The sequence below is a fragment of the Scyliorhinus torazame genome, unplaced genomic scaffold (assembly GCF_047496885.1).
Source record: "Scyliorhinus torazame isolate Kashiwa2021f unplaced genomic scaffold, sScyTor2.1 scaffold_838, whole genome shotgun sequence".
Taxonomy (NCBI): Eukaryota; Metazoa; Chordata; class Chondrichthyes; order Carcharhiniformes; family Scyliorhinidae; genus Scyliorhinus; species Scyliorhinus torazame.
In genome coordinates, this window is record NW_027308565.1 from 16155 (window position 1) to 35019 (window position 18865).

Here is an 18865-nt window from a genome sequence, read left to right on the forward strand (position 1 = left end):
CGGGGTGGCCGAGTCCCAGAGAGACGTGGCCCAGTCTCAGAGGGACTTGGCTCAGACCCAGAGGGAGGTGTCCCAGCCTCAAAGGGACGTGGCCCAGTCACTGGCTGATGTGGCACAGACCCTCAGGGTGGTGGTACAGTCGCGTGTGATGTGGTTGTGGTAAACCACTGTTAGTGTATTATATGTATTGTGGTAAACTGTTACTGTACTACATGTATTGTGGTAAACCACTGCCTGATGGCTCCGCCTCACCTTGGGCTCGGTATAAAGGTGGCTGACCTCCGGCCCTGCCCCAGTTCGGGATCAGTGGCCAGGAGGCTTTCTGTTTAGCTTATTGAAGCCACAGTTTCGTTCACTACTCGTCTTGTGTGAATTGATGGCACATCAGTGGTGCAGTCCCAGACGGAGATGGACTACTCCCCGTGCTCCATGGCCGCAAACGTGAAGACCCTGGTCGAGACTAGAGAGGGACTCCAAGACTGTTAGCGCCAGGTGGTGGTGGTGCCTCAGGGGATGGCTCCGCTCGCACCCCCCGTCCCATGGTGTAGTGCAGGGGCCTTCGGGCACCACGAGGGAGCAGGAGATACTCGGGCCCGTGCTGGTGACCCCCGCAGGCCCGGTGCCGGAACACCACAGCACCTCGGACTCCCCCCTCCTGTCCCTGGTGCATCAGGCGGGCAGCGGGCAGAACAGGGCAGCACCACGCCTCCCGGGACGCCCAAGCAGCAGCCGGGCCCATCCAGGCCAGGTCGCCACAGGAGATGTGCGCCAACAGGGGCCTTTGTCGCAGGGCAGGAGTCACAGCAGGCTGCCTCCATTCCTTCTGTACATTCTGGGGAACCACTTAAGCGTAGTGTTAAGGTCCATAAGGCCAGAAAGTTAGACAACAGTTAAGTTGGCACGGGTGCAGAGCACAGTTTAGTTTTAGGGGCTAGGGCACAGACTGTACATATTTGATTATGATAAACACCTGTTAACACCGTTCAAACCTGCCTCGGTTCTCTGTCTGATGGGTGTGGGGGTGGGACGGTCAGTTCTGGCTAGTGGGAGTGGGGGGTGGGGGACGAGTGCAGGCCCTGTGGGTGGATCGTGCTCCCCACCCTCCTTCACTCTCTCCACCCACCCCCCTGCCCCGACTGCCTCCAGCACCCCCACCCCAGGGACTCGACGGGACCGTGTGATGGAGTGGCCAGTTCGCATGCAGGGGTCACCCAGGTGGAAGGTGTCATACAATGTGGAGCATGGAGTTCATCGCAGAGTGGGCTGTCATCCTCTACCATCCCATGGACCAGACCTGCTGTCACTGCCAACCCAGTGCCCCCAGCTCGTCGCGCCGCAGGTATGTATAATGGAGGGGGTGTGCATGCGGGTGGTTTGGTGGCATGTGTGGTGAAAGGGTCAGGGATGATGGTGTCCGTGCCACTGGCCAGCAACCCCCCTCCCCCTAGTCGGTGAAACATGAGGCGACGAGGGCGTCCCATTCGCGCTGGCCTTGGCGATGATGTTGTGCTGCCTCCCGTGCCTGGCCAGACCCCACGTCCCACTCATTGACCCCTCCCTCCTCATCCTTAATGTCTGATGAGGCCTTCCCTTCCTCCTCATCCTCCTTCAGCAAGTTATTGTCTGATGAGGCCTGCCCTTCCTCCTCATCCTCCTTCAGCAAGCCGCCCCTCTGCTGCGCGATGTTGTGGAGGACGCAGCAGGCCACCATGATGTGGGCGACCTTGTACTGGAGGGCACCTCCAGAGTGGTCCAGGCACGTGAAGCACATCTTCGGGACTCCGAAGCACCTGTTGACCACACCCCCGGTCGCTGCATGGGCACTGTTGTAGCGGGTCTCCGCGTTGGTCTATGGCCTACAGGTAGGCGTCATCAGCCACGACCGCAACGGGTAACCCCTGTCGCCGAGCAGCCAGCCCGGACCGGTGGGTGCGGGGGGGGCGGGAGGGGTGCCCCTCAAACATGTCAGGGATCACCGAGTGTGCCAAGATGACTGCGTCGTGCACGCTGCCCAGGTACCGGGCGCAGACCTGCATAATGCACATCTATTGGTCGCAGACTAGCTGGACATTCATGGAGTGGAAGCCCTTCCTGTTAGTGTAGAGTGGCCTGTTATCTGCAGGTGGCCATAGGGTGACATGCATCCCATTGATCGCCACCTGGACTTGGGGCATCCCGGCAACGGCAGTGAACCCGGCTGCCAGGAATCCTGGTGGACGCGGTCCACATGGTACTGGATGTACTGGTCTGCCTGGGCATAGAGAGCATCCGTGACGGCGCGGATGCACCTGTGCGCCGATGTCCGCGAGATCCCGTCAGGTCCACATTCAGCAACTGGGAATACCCCGTGGCATAGAAGTTGAGCTTGGCCGTCACCGGGAGCGGATGTCCTCCCCCATACCCCCACGGTGCCAGATGTGCCATCATCTGGCATATGTGTCGCACTTTCCGCTCATCCGCAGGCTCCTCCGCATACCCGGGAAGTCCTCAATGACATGCGGTTGTGGTGCACACGGGGCCTCATGCGGTGGCCCCTTGGCACCTCCTCCTCCTCAGCCTGTCGACCGGCCGGCCCTCCAGCCTGTCCGGCCGCCACCTGCCCGTCTGCTGCTCGTTCCTCTGCTGCAGCCTCCGTTTCCTCTAGGGCATCTAACAGAGCTGCAGCCATCGCCATGGTGGCCAGCATCACGGATTGGTGTCCGAATGCCCTGGTTTCCTCCCACATTTCAAAGTTGTGCAGGTTAGGTGAATTGGCCGTACAAAATTGCTCCTTAGTGCCCAAGAAACGTTTGGTGGGATGACAGGGATAGGGTGCCGGTGTGGGCCTAGGTAGGGCGCTCTTTTGGAGGGCCGGTGCAGATTTGATGGGCCAAATGCCCTCCTTCTGCACTGTAGGGATTCTATGATTAAGTCATCCTAGGTTTGGGCATTAAAATGCTGGTCTTCCCTGAGCCACAACACTGATAATGTTTCAAATGATCTTTGAGAAAATTGTCAAATTCACCAATACTTCAAAGCAGGCTAAAAAGTTACCTTTTAGATTTGACACTGATCACTCAGTCTGGTAGTCCCAAAGAAGACAACAATTTGACCATGGCAATAATGCTTCTCAGCATTTTCTTCCATTAAGTACTCCCCTTTCTAACTGACACAGATATAATTCTTCCTGTATTTTATACCTTTGAACGAACTTACACAAAGTATTAATATGAGCTTTGGAGGTTTCGTAATCAGCTATATTTCTTCTGAAGTTTCTCCAGAGCACCCGTCAACAAATGTGTGTTTTCCTTTACTAGGGTTAGGGAATAATTTGCAAACATAACACTAGATTGCCTTTGCGGTTTCTGGGAAAAAAACAACCAGGTTGTCATTTCTGACATCCCATTTTTTCTTCATCCTCAGAAAATGGATCCTCTATTGCTTTCGGCCTTCAATCGGCTTTTCTCAGATTTTCCACATTACCTGCATTTTATGGTTTACTGAGGAAGAAATAGTCTATCGTACACGGTAGCACAGTGGTTAGCACTGCTACCTCAAAGTGGCAGGCTCCCAGGTTCAATTCCAGCCTTGGGTGACTGTCTGTGTGGAGTCTGTACATTCTTCCCATGTCTGCGAGGGTTTCCTCCGGGTCCTCCTGTTTCCTCTCACAGTCCAAAGATGTGCAGGTGAGGTGGATTAGCCATGCTAAATTGTGCCTTAGTGTCCAAAGGTTAGGTGCGGTTATGGGTTAGGGGGAGTAGACCTAGGTAGGGTGCTCTTTCAGAGGGCCGGTACAGGCTTGATTGGCTGAATGGCCTCCTTCTATGCTGTTGGGATTCTCTGATATCCAATGAAACAGGTTTAGGCCATGAGACAATGGGCGGGATTCTCTCTTCAGGGGACTAAGTCCCCACGCCCGCTGGAAAATGGGCGAGAATCACTCCGGTCTTTTTCCTCGAAGGTGATTCTCTGTTTTCAAGGGGGCTAACAGGGCCCCGGCGTGCGTCCCGCAGCTCCGGCTGCTGGCGGGGTCCTGCAGTTACGCCCGCGCGGCCGTGCATCTGTGTGGTGGCCGTCTTCACGCCAGCCCCCGCGCAATATGGTGGAGCCCTACAGGGGCCCGGCGCAGAAGAACATAGGCTCCCCCCGGAATGAACGCGCCCGCCGATCGGTAGCTCCCAATCACGGGCCCGGAGTGGGATCCCCCCCCCCACCAGGACGGCCCCCGCAGCCAGAATGCCGAGGTCCTGCCGGGTGGGACCACATATGAACCACGCCGGCGGGACTCGGCGGAACTCGGCGGAACTTGGCCCGTCGAGCACGGAGAATCGCCATGGGGGCCGCTTTCAACGGCCCCCGACCGGCGCCGTGTCGCCTGCCTGGCAGTTTCGTGGAAGTGCCAGATGCAATTCCAGCGCGGAGGCCGCCCATAGTCTTCAGGGCAGTATTGATTTGTAGTTGCATTATCATTTCAGAGCCCACTTGTTCAATTTTTGTTGTTGTCGTCATATTCCAGTAGTTGTTAAGAAACACAGTTCCACTTGCTCAACTCTAGCTTTAGAATTAATATCAGTATTTGAAAGAAAATGCAGAAAACTCTTTTGGTGTTGGTGTGTAAGATGGGAGTAGCAGGCATGTATTTTGAAAAGGAATAGTTAGTTATTGTCAGCCGATACATGTTTGACAACCTGATGTGCGTTGAGTGAACTCGCCCACCAAAACGAATGTCAAAATTGGATGCCAATTCCAAACTAGTCAGAGCTGCATCCATGAAGTAAAATGATTCACAGCTTATTGATGTGATCAGTGGGTTGGTGCACAGTGCCACAGAGTGGCAGCATTCAAGTCTGCACCCCTGGATAACCCAATACTTATCCCTCAGCCAAAAACTTAAACAGATTATCTGGTCATTTATTCATTGCTGCTTTTGGGGTCTTGCTTTGTGAAAATTGGCTGCCATGTTTTGCACATTACAACTGCGGCTACACTACGACAGTGTTTCATTGCTCATGAAGTGCTTTTTAATACAACCCCCAGAGAGACCGAAAACTTTTAAAAGGAGACAGCTTTCAAATTAACTGTGAAAATGTATGGTGGTGAAAGGAATTATGAACAGAGGTAACAGGGACTCACTTGTATGATTCTGCAATCAGCTACCATAATTTTTTACATCAAAATCATGACTGGAATGACCCAGAATTAAAGGGCAGCACGGTAGCAAAGTGGTTAGCACTGTGGCTTCACAGTTCCAGGGTCCCAAGTTCAATTCCCGGCTTGGGTCACTGTCTGTGCGGAGTCTGCATGTTCTCCCCGTGTCTGCATGGGTTTCCTCCGGGTGCTCCGGTTTCCGCCCACAGTTCAAAGGTGTGCTGGCCAGGTGGATTGGCCATGATAAATTGCCCTTAGTGTCCAAAACGGTTGCGTGGGGTTACTGAGTTATGGGGTTACGAGTTTAGAGTGGAGGCATGGGCTTAAGTGGGGTGGTCTTTCCAAGGGCTGGTGCAGACTCGATGGGCCGAATGGCCTCCTTCTGCACTGTAGATTCTATAAAGTGACTAATATGGGGGTCAGGTGTCTCATGAACGTAATAGCTGAAAACTGCAGATTTCCTTTTAATAAATGATGAGGAGATCACTTTTATGCAATGAGATGTTGTGATGTGATGACCTGAAACATGCAGGTTGGTAAAAACAGATTCCGGAATAAAGTACAAAAAAGAATTGATAACTGCATGAAGTATTTGCAGGGATATGAGAAATTGGCATGAGTATGGGGTTAATTGGGTGGCTCTTTCAAAGGGTGATACCCTTTGATGGGGCCTCGCTCACCAGCCAGTCAGGTACTTACGTGCCCAGCGGCAAGCTTTCCCTAGGACCAGTGGTGGAAATGTCAGGTTAGGGAATAGTGGTAGCTGCCAGTAATGCACCAATCAGAGGCACACGATCAGTGAGGGATCCAGGCCACAAGTGAATGGGGGGTTTGATGAGATTGCAGGATGGCGGGGGGTGGGGGGGGGGGTGTCAGTAGCAAGGTCAGGGGGTGGCTTTCAGCTCTCAATCTAGCATTGAGTACGAGAGCTCGCTAGCCACGATGACAGGGATTAACTGACACTAAATGCTCACTTAAGTGCCTCAACCTGCACCGGAGCAGGAAGGTCTTCCACGAGTCTTCCCAAACCAGACATAATCAGGGCAGAGGCGGCATCGTGGCTGGACGTAACACGGAACCCCCCCATTCAATTAACTGCCACCCCTGCTTCCAAGCCCCCCTCAGGGGACAACATTGAATTCCACCCCAAGAGCCGGCTTAGCACAATGGGAAGAATGGCCCCCTTCTATCCTGCATCATTCTACGCATCGTGAAAAAGGTGGTGACAATTAAACAAAAGAAACAGGAACAGGAGATGACTATTCAGCCCCTTGAGCCTCCTCTGCCATTCAATAAGGTCATGGCTGATTTGATCATGGCCTCAAGTTGACTTCACTGCCTGTCCCCCCATTACCCTCGACTCACTTGTCGATCATAAATCTGGTGTTGCTCTTCTTAGCCTTAATTTTATTAGCTCTGATTATGTCACCTTTGCTCACGAGTCGCCAGGTATCTTTCTGATACCGCCAAGTGGTTCAAGCTCAAGTTATGATTAATAAGTCAGCACACCGCTTAGTAAGATTGAAATCAACGGTCATTTATTATATACAACAATTAATGCTTACACAATAATCCTACTATCTACATAGAAACCTACCATTACTGGCCAATACTTAACTTTAGGAAGGGCCCACCAGGTCAGGGAAACGAATGGCTTATCGAATCGGATCTGGCCCGCAGGATTCAAAAGGCTGATACAGGTCGATGGCTAGGAGTCTTTATCGGGTAGCGATCGCTGGAGTCAAACTTACTGTTTCTGGTGGATGTTCTTGCGAAGGTCTCGAGCAGGAGAAGACGAGAGAGAGAGAGATCTGAACTTGGCCCCTCACTTTATAGGGTCCCGGGGCTTCCCGCCTCTCGGGGCAGCCCTTGACCCTGAGTCCCAAGTGATTGGACTTGTTCCCAATCACTGGGTTCAATATATCCAATAACGGGGCGATTCCTCGATCGGGGGGTGGTCGTTCACCTGCAGGCGCCGACAAGCCTGGCCTGGCATTCAATTGCTAATATGTTGCAATTGTTCCCGGGGATAGCCGATTAAACTGCAGATGTCTGGGTTGATGTGCTGCTAATAGTCTTGAGTATCGATCTGGGCTGACTGCCCCAGAGCCGAATACGCTATTCTGTCTGCAGCTGTCCGTTTGTGTCCTGTTGGCTGCTTTTCCCATCAGCCTTTTCAGTTAGCCATTTTAAATCGGGTTTTGGCCAATTTAATAGGGAATCAGCCATTTTATGTGGCTACACTGGCTAACTCAGCCGTGAATATTTAAAATGACCCAGCCACCACTGTTCCCTGAGGGAGAGAATTGCAAAGATTCACGACCATCTCAGAGAAGAAATTCCTCATTATCTTCATCTTAACTGTAAGACCCCATTCTCTGAAACAGTGCCCCGTAGTTCAATGCTCCCCCATGAGGGAGGGGGGGGGGGGGAGAAATGCTCTCAATATTTACTCTGCCAAACAGCCTCAGAGTAATTAAGTGCTTCAATAAGGTTACCGAGCCATCTTCTAAACTCCAATTTGTATCGGCTCAATCTGCCCAAACGCTCCTCAAGGTAACCCGTTCATCCCAGGAATCAACTAGTGAACCTTCCCTTAACTAGCTAAATGTAAGTATATCCCTTCTTAATTAAATAGACCAAAACTGTACACAGTACAGTTCCCCGTGGGGGAAGAGGTAAACCAAAATAACCAAATTTACTGAACAACCCCCAAATGTAGAAATTACCAACAAGGTTCCACTTTTTGGAGATTTTACTTGAACACCTTTCAGAACCGATGCAAATTACACATAAATTAACAGGCTAATGAGACTTTAAATACAAATGTAAATTTCATTTTTATAGTCGATAGAACATAGATATGGGGCGGGATTCTCTGGCCCGCCGCACCAGTTTTCTGGTGCATTGCGCCCCTACCGGCAGCGGGATACTCCATACCGCCAGCCGATCAATGGCGTTTCCCATGCCGTTGGGAAACCGGCGGGCCTGAATGTGCTGCCGGCACAAAGGAGAATCTCGCCAGCAGAGAATCCAGCCCATGTTTGTTTCAACCACAAGTCTTTAAATCACTCCCTGCACTATGCACGTTGCGACTATGTAGCTACACATTTCCACAATACGCTCTTCTGCATTCATGTAGGGTGGGACAGGAGTCCTATTCAAGAGCAGCTTTCACTTTCGAGTTTCACAGGTACGTTCCTCATCAGCGGGGCACGACATTCCTGATGATGCAGTGTTCCTGTGTTCCTTTATAGCCCACCATCCAATCACAGTCCAGTTCCTGGCTAGCTACCTCTGGGAAAATCCGCAGTTCTGTACTCTTTAGTGTTTCTGAACTATTCACACATCTCTCCAAGTTTTCAGTCTTTTTAGCCAGCTCGTCCAGTACCTCTAAGAGCTCCTGTCTCCTTTCCTACCAAACAGATAAATCAACCTCTTTCTGAGAGTGATTTGCTTCTGCCCCTCACAATAATTTTTTATGTTGCTGTTTCTGTCTCTGTCTGCAGATTCTGAGTCTGCAGATGTGTGCTGATCACTTTCCAACTCCTCTGCTTGTGGTTCACCTATGCATCTGCATCTCACCTTTACGTTTGCCAGCCATTTAACTTCTTGCTTAACTTCCTTCCTGTCGGTATTGCTTTTTGGTCAAGAGTCACCAGGTCACATGGACCAGTATTTCTTATTATCCAAGAAAATTACAATTGATCCCTTTACAATTGATTCAAACTCTTAAAGATATTTTCAGGCATTCTTCAAAACAATTACACATTCCATAGACCTTTTAAAGGAATTACAGATTTTTGTGACTGTGCTGCTTCTGTGTCAAGTGTTCTCACCAATGCCCTGTACAGTTGTAATAAGACTTCCCTGCTTTTACACTCTAATCTTCAAGGCAAACATTTCATTTACTTTCCTTTTAAAAAAAATAAATTTCGAGTACCCAATTCATTCATTTTTTCCAATTAAGGGGCAATTTAGCATGGTCAATCCACCTACCCTGCACATCTTTGGGTTGTGGGAGCGGAACCCACACAAACACGGGAAGAACGTGCAGACTCCGCACAGACAGTGACCCAGAGCCGGGATCGAACCTGGGACCCTGGAGTTGTGAAGCAACTGTGCTAACCGCTGTGCTACCGTGCTGCCCCTTCATTTACTTTCCTAATAACTCACTGTACCTGCATGATTCATGTACAAGGACGACCGCATCCCTCTGTACTGCAGCATTCTGTAGACTCTCCATTTAATTAATATTCTGCTTCTCTAGTCTTTCTCAATGCATATCACCTCAGATTTTCACACATTATGCATTATCTGGCAATTTTCTTCACCCATCTAGAACCCCTTGCATATATCCTTCTCAGACATGCGCTCCCAACCATCTCTGTTTGCCAATAAATTTAGCTACAATATGCTCTGCTACTTCATCCAAATCGTTGATATGCATTGGAAATAGTTGAGGCCCTAGCATTAAACACTGTGGCACACCACCAGTTATAGTTTGACATTCCAAAATGTCTGATTTAGAACATAGAACACAGAACAGGCCCTTCGGCCCTCGATGTTGTGCCGAGCATTGTCTGAAACCAAGATCAAGCTATCCCACTCCCTGTCATTCTGGTGTGCTCCATGTGCCTATCCAATAACCGCTTGAAAGTTCCTAAAGTGTCCGACTCCACTATCACAGCAGGCAGTCCATTCCACACCCTAACCACTCTCTGAGTAAAGAACCTACCTCGACATCCCTCCTATATCTCCCACCCTGAATCTTATAGTTATGCCCCCTTGTAACAGCGACATCCACCCGAGGAAATAGTCTCTGAATGTCCACTCTATTTATCCCCCTCATTATCTTATAAACCTCTATTAAGTCGCCTCTCATCCTCCTCCGCTCCAAAGAGAAAAGCCCTAGCTCCCCTCATCTTTCCTCATAAGACCTATCCTGCAAACCAGGCAGCATCCTGGTAAATCTCCTTTGCACCCTTTCCAATGCTTCCACATCCTTCCTATAGTGAGGTGACCAGAACTGCACACAATACTCCAAATGTGGTCTCACCAGGGTCATGTATAGTTGCAGCATAACCCCGCGGCTCTTAAACTCAAGCCCCCTGTTAATAAACGCTAACACAATATAAGTCTTCTTCACGGCTCTATCCACTTGAGTGGCAACCTTCAGAGATCTGTGGACATGAACTCCGAGATCTCTCTGTTCCTCCAGATTCCTCAGAACCCTGCCGTTGACCCTGTAATCCTCATTCAAATTTTTTCTACCAAAATGAATCACCTCGCACTTATCAGGGTTAAACTCCATCTGCCATTTTTCGGCCCAGCTCTGCATCCTATCAATGTCTCTTTGCAGCCTACAACAGCCCTCCACCTCATCCACTACTCCACCAATCTTGGTGTCATCAGCAAATCTACTGACCCACCCTTCAGCCCCCTCCTCCAAGTCATTGATAAAAATCACAAATAGCAGAGGACCCAGCACTGAACCCTGTGGTACACCGCTGGTAACTGGTCTCCAGTCTGAAAATTTTCCATCCACCATCACCCTCTGTCTTCTATGTGATAGCCAGTTACTCATCCAATTGGCCAAATTTCCCTTTATCCCACACCTCCTTACTTTCTTCATGAGCCGACCATGGGGAACCTTATCAAATGCCTTACTAAAATCCATGTATACGACATTAACTGCTCTACCTTCGTCTACACACTTAGTTACCTCCTCAAAGAATTCAATCAAATTTGTGAGGCAAGACCTACCCTTCACGAATCCGTGTTGACTATCCCGGATTAAGCTGCATCTTTCCAAATGGTCATAAATCCTATCCTTCAGGACCTTTTCCATTATCTTCCCGACCACCGAAGTAAGACTAACTGGCCTATAATTACCAGGGTAATTCCTATTCCCTTTCTTGAACAGAGGAACAACATTCGCCACTCTCCAGTCCTCTGGCACTATCCCCGTGGACAACGAGGACCCAGAGATCAAAGCCGAAGGCTCTGCAATCTCATCCCTTGCCTCCCAAAGAATCCTTGGGTATATCCGATCTGGCCCAGGGGACTTGGCGATCCTCAGATTTTTCAAAATTGCTAATACACCCTTCCTCAGAACATCTACTTCCTCCAGCCCACCCACTTGAATCACACTCTCATCCTCAAAAACATGGCCCCTCTCCTTGGTGAACACTGAAGAAACGTATTCATTCAATGACTCTCCTATTTCTTCTGACTTCATGCACAAGTTCCCACTACTGTCCTTGACCGGCCCTACCCTCACCCTGGTCATTCTTTTATTTCTCACATAAGAGTAAAAAGCCTTGGGGTTTTCCTTGATCCGACCCACCAAGGACTTCTCATGCCCCCTCCTAGCTCTCCTAAGCCCTTTTTCCAGCTCATTCCTTGCTACCTTGTAACCCTCAAGCGACCCTACTGAACCTTGTTTTCTCATCCTTACATACTCTTCCTTTTTCCTCTTGACAAGACATTCAACCTCTTTTGTGAACCATGGTTCCGTCACATGGCCATTTCCTCCCTGCCTGACAGGGACATGCCTATCAAGGACACGCAGTATTTGTTCCTTGAACAAGCTCCACTTTTTATTTGTGCCTTTCCCTGACAGTTTCTGTTCCCATCTTATGCTCCCTAATTCTTGCCTAATCACATCATAATTACCCCTCCCCCAATTATAAACCTTGCCCTGCCGTATGGCCCTATCCCTCTCCATTGCAATAGTGAAAGACACCGAATTGTGGTCACTATCTCCAAAGTGCTCTCCCACAAACAAATCTAACACTTGGTCCGGTTCATTACCCAGTGCCAAATCCAATGTGGCCCCCCTCTTGTCGGCCTATCCACATATTGTGTCAGGAAACCCTCCTGCACACACTGTACAAAAACTGCCCCAACCAAACTGTTCGACCTATAGAGGTTCCAATCAATATTTGGAAAGTTAAAGTCACTCATGACAACTACCCTGAGACCTCCACACCTATCCATAATCTGTTTTGCAATTTCTTCCTCCACATCGCTATTACTATTTGGGGCCCTATAGAAAACTCCTAACAATGTGACCGTTCCTTTCCTATTTCTAACTTCGGCCCACATTACCTCAGTAGGCAGATCCCCTTCAAACTGCCTTTCTGCTGACGTTAAACTATCCTTGATTAACAATGCTACTCCTCCACCTCTTTTACCATCTTCCCAACTCTTACTGAAACATCTATACCCCAGAACTTCCAACAACAATTCCTTTCCCTGTTCTAACCATGTCTCCATAATGGCCACAACATCGTAGTCCCAAGTAAAAATCCACGCTCCAAGTTCGCCTACCTTATTCCGGATGCTCCTTGCATTGAAGTACACACACTTCAACCCACCTTTCTGTCTGCCGGTACACTCCTGCGACCTTGTTACCCTCCTCAGTACCTCACTGCTCTTGACACTGGCTTCTGGAACACAGCACGTTTTCCCAGCTCCCTGACAAATTAGTTTAAACCCCCCCGAAGAGCCGTAGCAAATTTCCCTCCCAGGATATTGGTGCCCCTCTGGTTCAGGTGCAAACCGTCCTGTCTGTACAGGTCCCACCTTCCCCAGAATGTGCTCCAATTATCCAGGTACCTGAAACCCTCCCTCCTACACCATCCATGCAGCCACGTGTTTATCTTCACTCTCTCCCTGTTCCTCATCTCACTAGCACGTGGCACCGGCAACAAACCAGAGATGACAACATGGTTTGTCCTGGCTCTCAGCCTCCACCCTAGCTCCCTAAATTCCTGTTTTAAATCCCCGTCCCTTATCTTACCTATGTCGTTGGTACCGATGTGTACCACGACTTGTGACTGCTCCCCTCCCCTTTAAGGGTTCTGAAAACATGGTCCGAGACGTCACGGACCCTGGCACCCGGGTGGCAACATACCATCCGTGAGTCTCTTTCGCTGCCACAGAACCGCCTATCTGTCCCTCTAACTATCAAGTCCCTAATAACTATTGCTCTCCTGCTCTCCCTCCTTCCCTTCTGAGCCACAGGGACGGACTCAGTGCTGGAGATCCGTTCACTGTGGCTTACCCCTGGTAGGTCGTCCCACTCAACAGTATCCAAAATGGTATACTTGTTACTGAGGGGAACAACCACAGAGGATCTCTGCACTGACTGTTTCCTCCCAGCCCCTCTCACCGTCACCCATCTACCTTGATTCTTCGGAGTAACTACATCCCTGAAGCTACTATCTATGACCACCTCTGCCTCCCGAATGATCCGAAGTTCATCCAGCTCCAGCTCCAGTTCCCTAACGCGGTTTCTGAGGAGCTGGAGATGGGTGCACTTCCCACAGATGAAATCAGCAGGGACACTGACGGCGTCCCTCACCTCAAACATTCTGCAGGAGGAACATTGCACTGCCTTCCCTGCCATCCCCTCTAGATAAAAAAAGAAAAAGAAAGAAAGAGCTTACCTGTTATTCACTCTACCCCTAAGGTTAAAGGAGGTGGAAGGGTGGGGGACACTACAAGTGTAGTGTCTAGGGTTTATAAACTGCCCAACTTAAATACAGGTAAAAATAAAACACTTAACCAGCAATCACTGCGCCCCACATGAGAACAGCAATCAGCTGTTATGGGCCTGCGCAAACAATTTAAATCTTTACTATTTACCCGGCAGTCACTCTGTCCTCACTCCGACTGGATTCAGCTGGAAACTCCCAACAGTAAGTTTAAAAAAAAATTTACTCCCCTTCTCAGCAAGCACTCAGTCAGCAACCACAGCGCCCGCATGATAACATCTCAGGGGAAAGAAAAAATACTTACCAGCCACTAGCCAATCACTTACCTGCAGACTGTGATGTCACGGTTCAACTTCTTTCTACTTCTACCTGCCCTCGAGTCTCCCTCTTGATCTTTACTTGGCTGGGATCCCTACAGTGATTGCCTTTTTTTGTTTGGTTAGAGGAGGAGGGAGGGAAACACTGAAGAAGTGTTTCAGGTTTAACTGTCACTTGACAACACACACCACCTTCAAGATAAGGTGACCGCAATGCACTGATTCAAATTTTCCCTCCAACAGCCAATCAACAGCTCTGCTCTACTGCCCTCTGCTGGATGCCTGCCTTCACTTGAACACAGTACGAAGTCTTACAACACCAGGTTAAAGTCCAACAGGTTTGTTTCGATGTCACTAGCTTTCGGAGTGCTGCTCCTTCCTCAGGTGAATGAAGAGGTATGTTCCAGAAACACATATATAGACAAATTCAAAGATGCCAAACAATGCTTGGAATGCGAACATTAGCAGGTGATTAAATCTTTACAGATCCAGAGATGAGTTTACCCCAGATTAGGTTACCCCATCTCTGGATCTGTAAAGATTTAATCACCTGCTAATGCTCGCATCCCAAGCATTGTTTGGCATCTTTGAATTGTCTGTATATGTGTTTCTGGAACATACCTCTTCATTCACCTGAGGAAGGAGCAGCGCTCCGAAAGCTAGTGACATCGAAACAAACCTGTTGGACTTTAACCTGGTGTTGTAAGACTTCGTACTGTGCTCACCCCAGTCCAATGCCGGCATCTCCACATCTTCACTTGAACACTTAGGGTGTCTTGCTCAGGTACACTTTCTGGATGCAGTGACCGCAATGCACTGATGCAAATTTTCCCTGCAACAGCCAATCAGCAGCTCCGCTCTACTGCCCTCTGCTGCATGCTTGACTTCACTTGAACACTTAGGGTGTCATGCTCAGGTACACTTTCTGGATGCAGTGACCGCAATGCACTGATGCAAATTTTCCCCGCAACAGCCAATCAGCAGCTCTGCTCTACTGCCCTCTGCTGGATGCTTCCCTTCTCTTGAACACCTAGGGCATCTTGCTCAGGTACACTTTCTGGATGCAGTGACCGCAATGCACTGATGCAAATTTTCCCCGCAACAGCCAATCAGCAGTTCCGCTCTACTGCCCTCTGCTGGATCATTCTTTTATTCTGATTCTGTTTCCTGTTAGCTAACCAGTCCTTTATCCACGCTAACATCTCTAACATAATAAGCTCTTCAAATGTGGACTATACACTACATCTATTGGTTACCCTTCATCCCTGCCCTTTATTTCCTGAAAGAACCCCAACAGATTTGTCAGACACAATTTCCCTCTCAAATATTGATTTTGCCTGATTGCATTAAGATTTTCAAAATTTCCTGCTACTACTTCCTTAATGATGACTCTAGCATTTCCCCAGTGACATTTTAGGCTAACTGGCCTATAGTTTCCTGCTTTCTCTCTCCCTCCTTTCTAGAATAGACATGCTACATTTCTAATTGATGCGACCATCACTTCACACGAAACCAGGAGTAGAAGTAAACTGTGGCTTTAATCAACTAGAACAGTGCCTGCCTGCGACTGGTCTGCTAGTGAGGGCCGTCTACAGGGCTACTGCCCTTTATACCTCCCCTCAAGGGGTGGAGCCAGGGCCGAAGCCCACAAGGCACCAACATGATACATTACAGGTAATTCCTTACAATGGTCCATAGCTGGAGCCCACATGGGCAACAGCGTGATACAGTTATATTCATGGTGAATGGTTACCGCAAAACGTTCACCACATTCACCCCCTGTTAAAAAACGAAGTCCGGCGGGGGTGAAGGGTTCATAAGTTCAGCCTGTCCGGTGCACGGATCGTGCGCTGTGATCACCGAAGCTCTGGTATCGCAGCTGGCCCTGGTGTCAAACTCATCCGTGCTGGCATGGGTAGTGAAGACGCCAGTGGGGGCACAGACGTGGGCTCCGGGAGCGTGTCGTCTGGATCTTCATTCCTGTGGGTCAGTGAAGGGGGAATGGAGAGCGGGAGGGGATGCTGGTGCCATGTAGGGGCGGGAGCGCTGGTCAGCATAGGTCGGGCGGGGTAAGTTGGTGTGGCGGTGGTAGTGGAACCTGCGGGTGCCAGGTCCCGGAGGGAGATCGTATCCTGTCGGCCGTCGGGGTGTTCAATGTATGCGTACTGGGGGTTGGTGTGTAGGAGCTGGACCCTCTCGACCAGGGATTTCGACTTATGGCTCCTGACGTGTTTGCAGAGCAGGACGGGCCTTGGTGTTTTCAGCCAGGACGGAAGCGAGGCCCCAGAGGTGGCTTTCCTGGGGAAAACAAGTAGGCAGTCATGGGGGGTCTCGTTTGTGGCCGTGCAAAGGAGGGACCTAATGGAGTGGAGTGCGTCGGGGAGGACCTCCTGCCAGTGGGGGACTGGGAGATTCCTAGACCGTAGGGCCAATAGGACGATCTTCCAGACCGTCGCGTTCTCCCTCTCCACCTGCCCGTTTCCCCTGGGGTTATAACTGGTAGTCCTGCTCGAGGCGATGCCCTTACTGAGCAGGTACTGACGCAGTTCGTCACTCATGAACGACGAGCCCCAGTCACTGTGAACGTACGTGGGGAAACCAAACAGGGTGAAGACACTATGTAAGGCTTTAATGACGGTGGCCGCGGTCATGTCGGGGCAAGGGATTGCAAAGGGGAAGTGGGAGAACTCGCCGATGATGTTGAGGAAATACGTGTTGCGGTTGGTGGAGGGGAGAGGCCCTTTGAAATCGATACTGAGGCGCTCAAAGGGCCGGGATGCCTTTACCAGGTGGGCCTTATCCGGTCGATAGAAGTGCGGCTTACACTCCGCACAGATTTGACAGTCTCTGGTTATAGCCCTGACCTCCTCGGTGGAGTAGGGCAGGTTGCGGACCTTGATGTAGTGGAGAATCCGGGTGACCCCCGGGTGGCAGAGGTCATCGTGGATAGCCCGTAGTCGGTCATCTTGCGCGCTGACGCATGTGCCGCGGGACAGGGCATCTGGGAGCTCATTGAGCTTCCCAGGACGATATACTATATCGTAGTTATAGGTGGAGAGTTCGATCCTCCACCTCAAGATATTATCATTCTTGATCTTGCCCCGCTGCGTATTGTCAAACATAAAGGCAACTGATTGTTGGTCGGTGACGAGGGTAAACCTCCTACCAGCGAGGTAGTGCCTCCAGTGCCACACGGCTTCCACGATGGCTTGGGCTTCCTTTTCGACCGATGAGTGTCAGATTTCGGAGGTGGTGAGGGTTCGTGAAAAAAATGCTACTGGCCTGCCTACCTGTTTGAGGGTAGCGGCGAGGGCGACCGGTGATGCATTGCTCTCCACCTGGAAGGAGACGGACTCGTCCACCGTGCGCATTGCGGCTTTGGCAATATCGCCTTGATGCAGCTGAAGGCCTGGCGGGCCTCAGCCGCCAGTGGGAAGATGGTGGCCTTGATTAGTGGGCAGCTTTGTCCGCATAGTTGGGGACCCACTGGGCGTAATAAGAAAAGAACCCGAGGCACCTTTTCAGGGCCTTGGAGCAGTGGGGAAGGGGGAGTTGGAGGAGGGAGCGCATACGGTCGGGGTCAGGTCCTAGAACCCCGTTTTCCACAACGTAGTCGAGGATGGCTCGTCTGGTTGTGCGGAAAACGCATTTCTCCTTGTTGTAAGTGAGGTTAAGGGTTCGGGCGGTTTGGAGAAATCTCTGGAGGTTGGCATCGTGGTCCTGCTGATCATGGCGCAGATGGTGATATTGTCCAAGTACGGAAATGTGGCCCGCAGCCCGTACTGGTCCACCATTCGGTCCATCATTCTGTGGAAGACCAAGACCCCGTTTGTGATGCCAAAGGGGACCCGGAGAAAGTGGAAGAGGCGGCCGTCTGCCTCAAAAGCCGTGTCGTGGAGGTCCCCCGGGCGGATTGGGTGTTGGTCGTACGCAGACTTCAGATCCACTGTGGAGAACACCCGGTTGTGCGCAATCTGATTAACCATGTCTGCAATCCGGGGAAGGGGGTACGCATCGAGGTAAGTGTACCCGTTTATGGTTTGGCTGTAATCTACAACCATCCGGTTCTTTTCCCCGGTCCTGATGACCACCACCTGAGCTCTCCAGGGGCTATTGCTGGCCTCGATGATTCCCTCCCACAAGAGATGCTGGACCTCGGACCTGATAACAGTCCTGTCCTGGATGGTGTATCGCCTGCTTCTGGTGGCGACTGGTTTGCAGTCGGCGGTGTGATTTGCGAAGAGCGGGGGAGGGTCAACATTTAGGGTCGCGAGGCTACATACGGTGAGTGGGGGTAGGGGCCCGCCGAACTTCAGAGTTAGGCTCCTGAGGTTACATTAGAAGTCTTGTCCCAACAAGAGAGGAGCGCAGAGGTCGAGGAGTACATATAATTTACAATTGGCGTACTCGGCGCCCTGTATTGCGAGGGTTGCGGTAGTGCACCCCTGGATCTGCACCGAGTGCGACCCAGAAGCAAGGGAGATGTTTTGATGTGCCGGGAAGATTGGGAGCAGGCAGCGTCTTACCATGTGTGGATGAATGAAGCTCTCCGTGCTCCCGGAGTCGAACAGGCAAGGTGTTTTGTGTCCATTTACCGGACAGTCATCATGGAACTCCAGAGGTGTTTGGGTCGCAACTGGTCAAGGGTGACCGCGCTGAGTTGCGGGTAGCCGGCGTGGTCGGAGGTGCTGGAGTGGTCCCAAGATGGCTGCCCCCGTCGATCGCACGTGTTGGGCAGCGATGCAGATGGCGGGCAAGATGGTGGCCCCCATCGGACGCATGTGTCGGGCGGTGAGGAAGATGGCGTCCAAGATGGCGGCCCCCATGAATTGCACGTGGCGGGCAACGTGGGCGAGGACAGGGGCCGCCCACGTTGGATGGGGTGGAAGATGGCTGCCCCCACGGCCAACACGAGGC

General features: G+C 50.8%; 1 long non-coding RNA gene across 1 annotated transcript in view; it reads left to right on the top strand.

The window, feature by feature from the left end:
- The first annotated feature begins 1251 nt into the window (after positions 1–1251).
- LOC140406751 (uncharacterized) overlaps positions 1252–18865 on the top strand; it is a 67429-nt gene continuing 49815 nt past the window's right edge. The window contains exons 1-2 of the long non-coding RNA XR_011939276.1: positions 1252–1339; positions 14192–14286. This is a non-coding gene — a long non-coding RNA (uncharacterized lncRNA). The remainder of the gene's footprint in view (positions 1340–14191; positions 14287–18865) is intronic.